The 10,088-nt window shown below is 43.5% G+C and overlaps 1 pseudogene; it reads left to right on the forward strand.

The window, feature by feature from the left end:
- Positions 1 to 1,660: 1,660 nt before the first annotated feature.
- LOC118083115 (U6 snRNA-associated Sm-like protein LSm5 pseudogene) lies at positions 1,661 to 1,935 on the forward strand (annotated as a pseudogene).
- Positions 1,936 to 10,088: the final 8,153 nt, after the last annotated feature.

Here is a 10,088-nt window from a genome sequence, read left to right on the forward strand (position 1 = left end):
CATTATACATGATAAAGCTTTCTTTATCACCTCAGCCCTTGCTTTTTCCTGCAAGACCAATTGCAGTAACTGTCATCAACAGGTTTACCACTCCTGCCCAGTTCCAAAATGGCGGCAGCGCTACTTCCGGTCTGCTACTTCCGGTCCGATCCCTTATTTTTCCGGCAGGAACTTGGCAGGTATGCTTTGGCTCCTTTTCTTATTTCACTACAGTTAACCTCTGTGACTGGACTTCTTTGTGGCAACCATACCTATGAGACAATATATGAACAAGACCCAATTCAACATACCAAGGTAAGTCCTTTCCTACTTAAAAAACAAAGAATTAATCCATGAAGCAGAGCTGAAGGATAGGAAAATATTCATAAATCCAGAAGGGACTGTAGGAAATGAGTTTAGCAAAACAGGGGTGCCTCAAGAACTTAAGAAGAGTCTTAGTGGATCAGGCCAATGCCCCAACTTGCCCAACATCCTGTTCTCACAGTGGCCAACCAGGTGCCAGAAAGGAAGAAAGGTGTATCACACATTGAAGCAGGCATCCCCAGACTTCGGCCCTCCAGATGTTTTGGACTACAGTTCCCATCATCCCTGACCATTGGTCCTCTTAGCTAGGGATCATGGGAGTTGTAGGCCAAAACATCTGGAGGGCCGCAGTTTGGGGATGCCTGCATTAAAGGGTACGGCATGAAAGAATCCAGAATCACCACTCCATCTGATCCATTGACTCTCTTAATTACACTGGAACATGCTAAAAAAATATGTGTTGGTCACATGTTGTGATGACTACAATGTGGTCAATAGAGGCTCATGAATGGGGATGAGGCAGGAGGGTCTCTGGCTGCCCCTGACCAAGAGCAGCTCAGATCTTAGTGAGGGATGGGGAAGTAAGAGTCAGAAAATCCTGGATCAGGGAAAGGAGAAGGTCGCAGGCTGTTTTGGGAGGAGACTCAAAGGAATCAGAGAAACATAATAGGCCAGGAGGAGGAACATGAGAGAGGGGAAAGAACCAGGGCAAAAGAGAGGAATTGATAGAGGAGTAAAGGGAAATGTGCCAAAGTTACAGAGATCAGAAGGTCATACGTGCTTATTTAAAATAACTACCCAAATCTTTGACTGCAGACCTCCAGTCAGATTTAATAGCGTAGAACAAGTGTGCCGAGCCAACTGAATGTAATTTGAAATCCATCATATTCATGAAAATGATATGTAAATTATGTTAATTACATTCAGCTAAATTCCCTCAGTAGGTCACCCCTGAGACATCAAGTATAGACTAAACATGTAATGGATTTTAACATATAATGATGTTGCCTATAATGTAGCAACACATAACAATTATGTGTAATGTTCGTTGCGTATAAACTACAGCCATAATGTGCCAAGCTGATTGAGATTTCATCATCAAAACTCATCATGAAGGATAAACTTTCATAAGGTGTAATGAAGCCAATTAATTTTCATCTGCTGTGCAGTCTTTTGTAGAATGTACCCACTGTACAGTCCCCAAACTATTCATTTGTGTGCTTGCTTTCAAAAGCCTAGAAGAACGGTCCTACTATTCCAATGAAATGCAATTATCGCATGCAGGGTCTATTAATTGTTCAAAATGTTGATGTTTCAAAGAGGACGGCGGTCTCGATTAGTCAGGCCTCGTGGCAAAATGGCGGCCAACGCAACTACCAACCCGCCTCAGCTTCTGCCTCTTGAGCTGGTGGACAAGTCATAGGCTCACGAATTCACATCGTGATGAAAAGTGATAAAGAAATTGTTGGCACGCTCCTAGGATTTGATGACTCCGTCAACATGGTACTGGAAGATGTTACAGAATTTGAGATCACACCTGAAGGATGAAGAATTACAAAGTTAGACCAGATTCTGCTAAATGGAAATAACGTAACAATGCTGGTTCCCGAAGGAGAAGGACCAGAAGTGTAAATAAAATTATAAGCCATCATATAAGACTTCCTGTCAAAGCTTCTGTAGGAATATATTGATGAAACTTGATGCAGTTTTGTTTTTTTTACATTTATATAAAGGCAAATTTCCATTGCATCATTATCCTAGACTTTGTTAAGTTAAAATCATGACTTTGTTGTAAAGGCAAAATTAACTTGATGTTCAGAGCAATGCAATAAAGAGGTTTGTGTTTTTTTAAATAAAAAATGTTGATATTTCATGTAATGTTACAGCTGAAATAAATTGTGAATCCTCGGGTATTTGTTATGTTGTGTTGTGAAACAAAAATGTCAGTCCTATTGGCCATGTGGATTCCATGCTATTTCAAAGCATTGTTTGCAGTGATGCTCAACATGAAAGCCTCATTGACCCTGCAAAAAGCAGGTTAGTTGTTTTGTTTAGTCCCCGGGTAATTGCAAGTAATGAACTGGAGGGATTACACCGAAGGCTCGCAAACCTTCCAGACGGAATATCCCACTCGCTTCCCCAATTTACTTGTATCTGCCAAGCACACCGTTAGGATGCTCTCTAGAGCCTGAAATGAAAACACTTAATCATCTGCAATATGGAGGCAGACAGAACATGGTGACATGTGCATAATGCAGAAGATGCATCTGAGCATCATTATTTTTCCTTTAAGAGGGACGGTTAGAGCACTTTCAAATTCATATTAACTTTGGGATTACTCTGTCCACTGCATTGGGAGTCGGCACAGGGAAACGAGGAACTGATTAATTGACACGCAGCTGTACCAGGGATATTCACGGTGACAACTGATGACAAATGAAAGCCACAGTGATGAACAACAGATGTAGCCTGGAAGGGCAACATGATAAATGAGTGTCTTGATTTTTGATATCTCTTAAGAAAACATTGCATGGTGGGGGGGGGGAGAACAGCAACATTTTTTGAGTAGATGAGAAAGCTGATTAATTTAATTAGCTTTCATCCATGTCTTTGGAGATTATTTAGTAACGAGGAAGAGAAAATCTTCCCAAGTCTTTGAGTGTTAATTACCTGTTGATTTGCTTTCAAAGACAGATATTTTACCCTTTGTGCAAGCTCACACTCCGTAAGAACTTTTTATATATATATTTTTTAAAAGAACCATCCCACAACTTTCACAGCTACAGCACCTTCGCAGACAAACTGTGATTTAAAGATTTGTGACCCTATACACCTGCCATTAAAAGATCATTAATTAAACGTGGCTATTTTATACTGTAGATTAAAGGGGGGGAAATCATTGCCACGTTATCAGTCTAACCTCTTAGCTCCCTGTTAGTCCCAGAATCCTCATATGCCTGCTTAGGGGAATTGGTAGGCAAGAAATTGGTTCAGCTCACATTTTAATACAAAACCTATGAAATCTGCACTTCCTAAACCAATATAAGATCCAAAACACAGCTTACTTTTCAAATTCACACTTCTCTAAATTTTTTGATGCGGTTCCCCAACCAAATACAAGCATAGTCAAAAGACTGCAGGATTGCCTGCCCTCCTCTCCCAATTAACCTCCATCTCTAGATGGGAGGTGGTGGGAGGGAGTGCAGAGGAAGAACTGGGGTGGGCTCAGGAGGAGGAAGGACTTAAGCAAGCAGAGCATGTGAAGAGCAGAAGGAGGAGCTGAGCCCTGCTGCCTCCACCACCTGTAGCTACTCCTGGGTGGCCTTTTGTTCTTCTCAAGAGAGTCACAGGAGATGAGGACCAGAAGGGGGGGGGGAGGAAGCAGCAGCCTTTCACACAAGCAACTCCAAATCCATGTCTGACTTGGAGCGGCAAACACACATTTTAGATTTATTGTTGGCTGCTCTTTTGTGCAAACCTGCTACACTGGAAAGCTTATACTTCTAAACAAATAAAAATTAAAAAGGCGTGGGGGTAAATAAATACCTGTGTGCATGCCCACAAACCAGATTTATGGGCTTGGAGCACACTTTTGTGCAAATATGGAATATTGGGAAACTTGCATTTCCAAAATAATAATAAATGAATGGTGCAACTTATACAAAATAACCCTGCACCCACAACGCACAGCAACACATAGTGTGAATACATTAAGTACTGCCCACTAGTGAGGACAGGAAACATCAAGAGAGATTTCAGAGGCAGAAAACTTATAGCACTTATGTCTGGGCAAAGGTGCCCAAGCACACCTGCAGTGGAGACAGGTCCATCAGGGTAAATGGGGCACTGCACTCCCAACCTCATTCTGTCCTCAGCCAGCCCCCATCTGCCTATCTTCTGCCTTACATCTAGTCCAAGGGGTGGCCCTGAGTGGCAGCTTCCTCCTCCTCAGTCTCAGTGTTGCCCTCAGCTGGAAGGATGGGGGCAAAGCTCAAATTTAATTGGCCCTGTCTGGCATTGGCTCTGGCACCACCTACTGTTGGCCTCCTTGCCTTCCACCCCACCAGTCCCCATAGGCACCAAACACCACTGCGCACAGGGGAAAAGCAACCCATGTACACATGAATTTCCTGGCGTGAAAATAGCCTTCCCGAGCTCCCATGCGCTTTTGAAACACAAAAAACGGAAAGAGCAAAGCAAAGCACAGTCCCTTTGATTTTAATATGTGAGTGGTCACTGCTGAATATTTGTGGGAAAGGAAGCTCTCTGGCATCACATAAAAGTTAATTGAAGCCCAAAGATTTTGGGTTCTTTTGGATTTCAGACTCGTAGCAGAGTTTATGACAGCATCCTTGAAAAGAGAGAGGCAGGCCCTTTAAGCACTATTTTATGGTAGAGATACAAAAAGCAGGAAAGGTTTTTCCATTAGGATGACATTTCTGTGGCTGAGAGAGCAGCCTGCTGCCACCAACTATTTTGTGCCGTCATGCAAATGCTCTAGGGACCTCTGTTCTCTCTAATCTCAGCCTCCCAAACATAAGCAATCTCAATGTTTTCTAGTGTTACATTTTCCAGCCACAAAGTGTTCCCATGTGGAGGCCATATTATGACGACTACTTCTTTCAATAGGTGGACACGGTAAAATAATAATATTCCTGATCTCCTCCTCCACTTTTTCACCAACCTCTATATGATGCAAGATTGTACAGAACTGTGGAGGAGGAAGGGAGTAGAATCAGTCGTCGCCGATTGCCAGAGAACAACAAAACCGGCACTGGCAGAGGGACAGCCCTCATGGCGGGGCAGGGTTGTGACGAGGGGTCTTCCCCTTCAAGGCTTTTGTTAGTGTGTGTTGAGTGCCTTGTGTGAGTCGAAATGTCAGAGGACCATCCTTTGTGGGAGGAAGGAGTACCTTGGGTAAGAATCTTGGGATGGAGGGGGAAGATAAAAACCTGGATGACACCAGGAGCAGTACGTCCGAGTGATAGATGGGTGGAAATTTGCTCTGATATTTTATACGTCTCTGCCGGCGAGTGGTTTTGTTGCATCCTGGTGTTGCTGCAGTACATTTTTAGCAGAGTGGGAGGAGTGATTGATGATAGTAGTTTGGGGATTAAGGAGGAGATACTGGTTGGGTGGTGTGTTTGTGGTTATTGGTGGGTGTGGGAGTAGAATTGGATGAGTGATATCGGATGAGCTGCAGATACTGTACAAATCGTTTAGATGTAAGACAGAATTTGGGTGTGACGTGCATGTGTTTCTCGGGTGAGTGTTGTATTGAGCCAGGATATCCCTTGGAGAGAAGGAGGCTGAAAGGGAAGGGACCCCTGACCCTTTTCGCTTTTTCAAAATGTCCTGAAATGTTTTTGCTTTCATATGGTTTCATATTGCATTGCAGTTTTGTATTATATTTAGTTTCTTTCAGTTTCATGGATACGTCTCAGCAGGAGTTATTTTGTAAACCACTTAGAGACTGCTGTCACATCTGTGCCACACATTTAAAACTCTTATATCACTTTAATCAGACATCGTTTTCCCCCCTCCCCATGAATCCTGGGAACTGTAGTTTGCTCAGGATTGCTTAGAGTCATCAGGAGTACCTTAAACCATGCTTAAGTCATGCTGGCCACATGACCCAGAAAGCTGTCTGTGGACAACTCCCAGCTCCCTTGACCTGAAAGTGAGATGAGTGCTGCAGCCCCATAGTCTCCTTTGACTGGACTTAACCGTCCAGGGGTCCTTTACCTTTTACCTTTACCTTTTTCTGTCTGTCTGTCTGTCTGTCTCTCAATCATTTAAAATGCAGCTCGGAAGTGTTTGATTTTTTCTCCTTGCTGAACTAGGCGTGTCCCCACCCTTCTCTTCAGATAAAGGGAGACAGGGAACTGAGGGCACAACCATTGCTTTTGCACTTAATAGCCCAGAGCCAAGGAAAAGGCTTCCCAATTAGAAGACAAGACAGAGGTCGCTTGAGCAAAATCATCCCAGGGCTGGCCATCCTAGAAAGGGGGCATTTGAAGACATGCCCTTTGCACAGCCACGTGGAGATCTCAGCGGACAAGAAAGGAGTCACATTTATTCTTCCTTTTGCATTCTGGGCACACGGCATCTCGTGGCATTTGCAGTAATTAGCGTGTTGTTACCTTGTCAGCACTCAGGCTCTGCTTGCCAAATTGTCTTTCCTGAACTTACTCTAACCCTGCACGGCGCTCAGCAATGCATAGGAAAACAGCATTTCAAGTGTGGTAGGTGAACTCTCCTGCCCTTGCGCTCCCTCGGCGACATGCCTACAGTTATGTGTCAGTGGTTTATTAAGGTTTTCTTTTAACTGTAACTACAGCAATAAATAATTGAAATAAGGGAGAGACGACTTAATTGTGGTATTATTGTAACCATATATTTTGCGAACCTGCTTTGAGTGCAGTAATAGCAGGAAAAGACTACATAAATAAACTGAACCTGACTAATTCAAGCAGTCCAGAAAAGAATCCCATACACCAATAAATCTCTGCACAGTATTGCTTCACATATTAATTATAGAATGCAAGAACATATACCCTTTTACAGCTCCCCGCCCTCGAGCCATTGCATCCGGAAAGAAAAAAAAGAAGCCCTATGTATGTTTACTTGGTCTTAGAAATAAGCTCCACTGTATTCAGTGGGCTTACTCCATACAGTAAGGGTGTTTAGGATCACAACCCAAGTGTGTCAAACTTAAAAGACACAACGGTCCTATTGGACAAACATACAGATTGCAGTTTGATGGCAATCAAAGAGCAGCTAGGTGAACTGGCTTTTCTGTTTTAAATAAGTTTTTTTTTTTTTCTTATAAGGGTAGCTGTTTTTTGGGCATCAAATCAAGACGCATGTTTTTTTCTCCCGGGCTACAGAAATGGATGGTGTTATATCAAAGTCGCTGCAGAATTCTGACTTTGCATTTTACAAATTGTTGGGTTCTATAATAATAACAGCAGCAGCCCATGTAACAGCTAGGAGTTTGTGTTAAAGAGCTCAGAATGTGGATTCAGTGGCTGTGTGTTTTTGGTTTGTTTTTTGCATGGTATAAACCTTGAGAGGTCGGTCAGTGCAAAGCTTCTGTGGATGATCTTCGGACTCAGGTGGGACCATGGAAAGATATGGTCCCACGAGAAGGATGGAGAGCCTGTGGCCCTCCAGATGTTGGTCTTCAATTCCCACCATCCCTAACCATTGGCCAATGCTTGCTAGAGCTGACATCCGTTGAACAACATCTGGAGGGCTACATGTTTCCCACAGCTGCCTTAAGGAATCTGGGTCTCAAACTGTGTAGGCGAGTCTTTAGCCTTCAAAATCTGCACTTTAATATCACAGAGATTCAGTAACATTATTTCAGTGTTCCGTCATCCTCTAAACCAGACCCTGCAATGTTGCCCCTGACACTTCTCACTACTCTGGGAAGTGGAGAGTCTGTATAACAATATTTTTGCCATTGGAGACACTGCCCATATGTTTCCAGACTTTCATTGGCAACAATGATGGCTCTGTGGCAGCAGCTAGCAGTTTCTCTGTTAGGTTATATTCGCACCCTCTCTTTTCCCCATTGCACCCTTTCATGTTTCGCTCTCTAGATCTTTGCTTTTTGTCCCCACTCACAGAAAAGCATGTTTTGTGGTTTTGTGCGTTTCAGCACAGTGACACTCTATAAGATTCCAGCCATCTCCTGTTAATGCTGGAAAATTGGGGGGAAGGGTTTAGTTGAAGAAGCAGTTGATTTGTGCATAGGCATCTGTGTGCCCCTTTGAGGCTGCAAGTCCCATTGAAATCATTGGGATTTCATAGCCTCCAACATTTTATAATGCACATCAATCTCTGACTTTTGTCTTCTGGGTTTCTGGGGGTTTTCCTGTTGTTATTCTGTCTCTCACAGCTACGATAAACCTACCATTACAATTATGGACTGGTCATTTCTTCGTCAGAGGGCAAACGGGCAAATTTAGCAGGGGATCAAATACTTCCCCCCCCCCTCACTGTATGGCTGACCTCCGTGTCAGCAGGGTTAAGGGATTGGTTACAGGTGTGAGTGGTTGGCGGAGAGTGTGGGTGCTCTCGTGGTGGATAGGCTCTGGTTCAGGTGATAGGGATGGGGAAACGCTCTCGCCATCCCTAAGCGAAGGGGTATTCCGTTAAAGGAATCCAGGGACTCAATGGTTTGGTCAACCCTGCGAGGGGTTGTGCCCATGCCTGAGTCCAGGGGGACATCTGGGTGGTGGACATAGCATGTCCCCAGCTTTCTGCCATTCCAGGTGTTCACCCTAGGCTGACCTATGATGGAGCTCTGGGTCAGCGCTTCCTGCAAGGGTGCAGGGAGCTAGTCGAACCAGAGCCTGTGTAGCCACTCACTTGCTGTGGCCTAAATTCTGCCAAAAACCAAACCAAAATTTGAGTCTTGTCTGAATTTATTTAAGGGGGAGGTTTAAAGGTCTTCACACAAAAAAACTAGTGAATAGGTGAATAGCAAATACACAATCATTTTAAAAGGCAAAAACACAACCAGTGATAGGGCTGGAACATTGCAAACTAGAGATCACACCTTTATCTTTAAAAGTATATAATAGCAAAAAATATTGCTGCTGCTACAGTTTCTGTTCCATCCTCCGTAGGTCAGTACGTTTCCAAGCACAATTCAAAGTGTTGGTGCTGACCTTTAAAGCTCTAAATGGCCTCGGCCCTGTATATCTGAAGGAGCGTCTCCACCCCCATCGCTCAGCCCAGACACTGAGGTCCAGATCCGAAGACCTTCTGGCGGTTCCCTCCCTGTGAGAAGTGAGGTTACAGGGAACCAGGCAGAGGGCCTTCTCAGTAGTGGCACCCTCCTTGTGGAACACCCTCCCACCAGATGCACAGGAAATAAACAACTATCTGACTTTTAGAAGACATCTGATGACAGCCCTGTTTAGGGAAGTTTTTAATGTTTGATGTTTTATCGTGTTTTTAATACCCTGTTGGAAGCCACCCAGAGTGGCTGGGGAGGGCCAGCCAGATGGGCGGGGTATAAGTAATATAATAATAATAATAATAATAATAATAATAATAATAATAATAATAATAATTTATTTATACCCCGCCCATCTGGCCGGGTTCCCCCAGCCACTCTGGGCCGCTTCCAACAAAATATTAAAACACAGAAATCCATCAAACATTAAAAGCTTCCCTAAACAGGGCTGCCTTGAGATGCCGTCTAAAGGTCTGGTAGTTGTTGTTCTCTTTGACCTCTGGTCGGAGGGCATTCCACAGGGTGGGTGCCGCTACCGAGAAGGCCCTCTGCCTGGTTCCCTGTAACTTGGCTTCTCATAGCGAGGGAACCGCCAGAAGGCCCTCGGCGCTGGACCTCAGTGTAAGTAATAAATTATTATTATTAGGCCTATTATCATCATCATCATCATCATCATCATCATCATCATCATCATCTCACTCAACCTTATCTCCAGTTAACTGAAGCTAGGATTAGGTAAATTTGCCAATGTCAGGTTTTTTTTGTGTGTGTGTGTGTGTGTGTGTTTTTGAGGTTCTCATTTTTCTCCTATTCAGTTCAGTTCCACATCATTAGTCTGTGATTATTATTATTTTTTAAAAAAATCCTTATTTAAAAACCACATTCATATGACTATTTCCTAATATGCACATATATGTATGCATTTTCATTAATATATTCTAATTTTGTATGTTGTTTTCTGGTTGACGTGAAAGAACAGAGGTTCCCCTCAGTGTCTAGATCTGAAGCCTTGTAGGGATTTAAATGGAAGCAC

The sequence above is a fragment of the Zootoca vivipara genome, chromosome 3, assembly GCF_965207765.1.
Source record: "Zootoca vivipara chromosome 3, rZooViv2.hap1.1, whole genome shotgun sequence".
NCBI classification, from domain to species: Eukaryota; Metazoa; Chordata; class Lepidosauria; order Squamata; family Lacertidae; genus Zootoca; species Zootoca vivipara.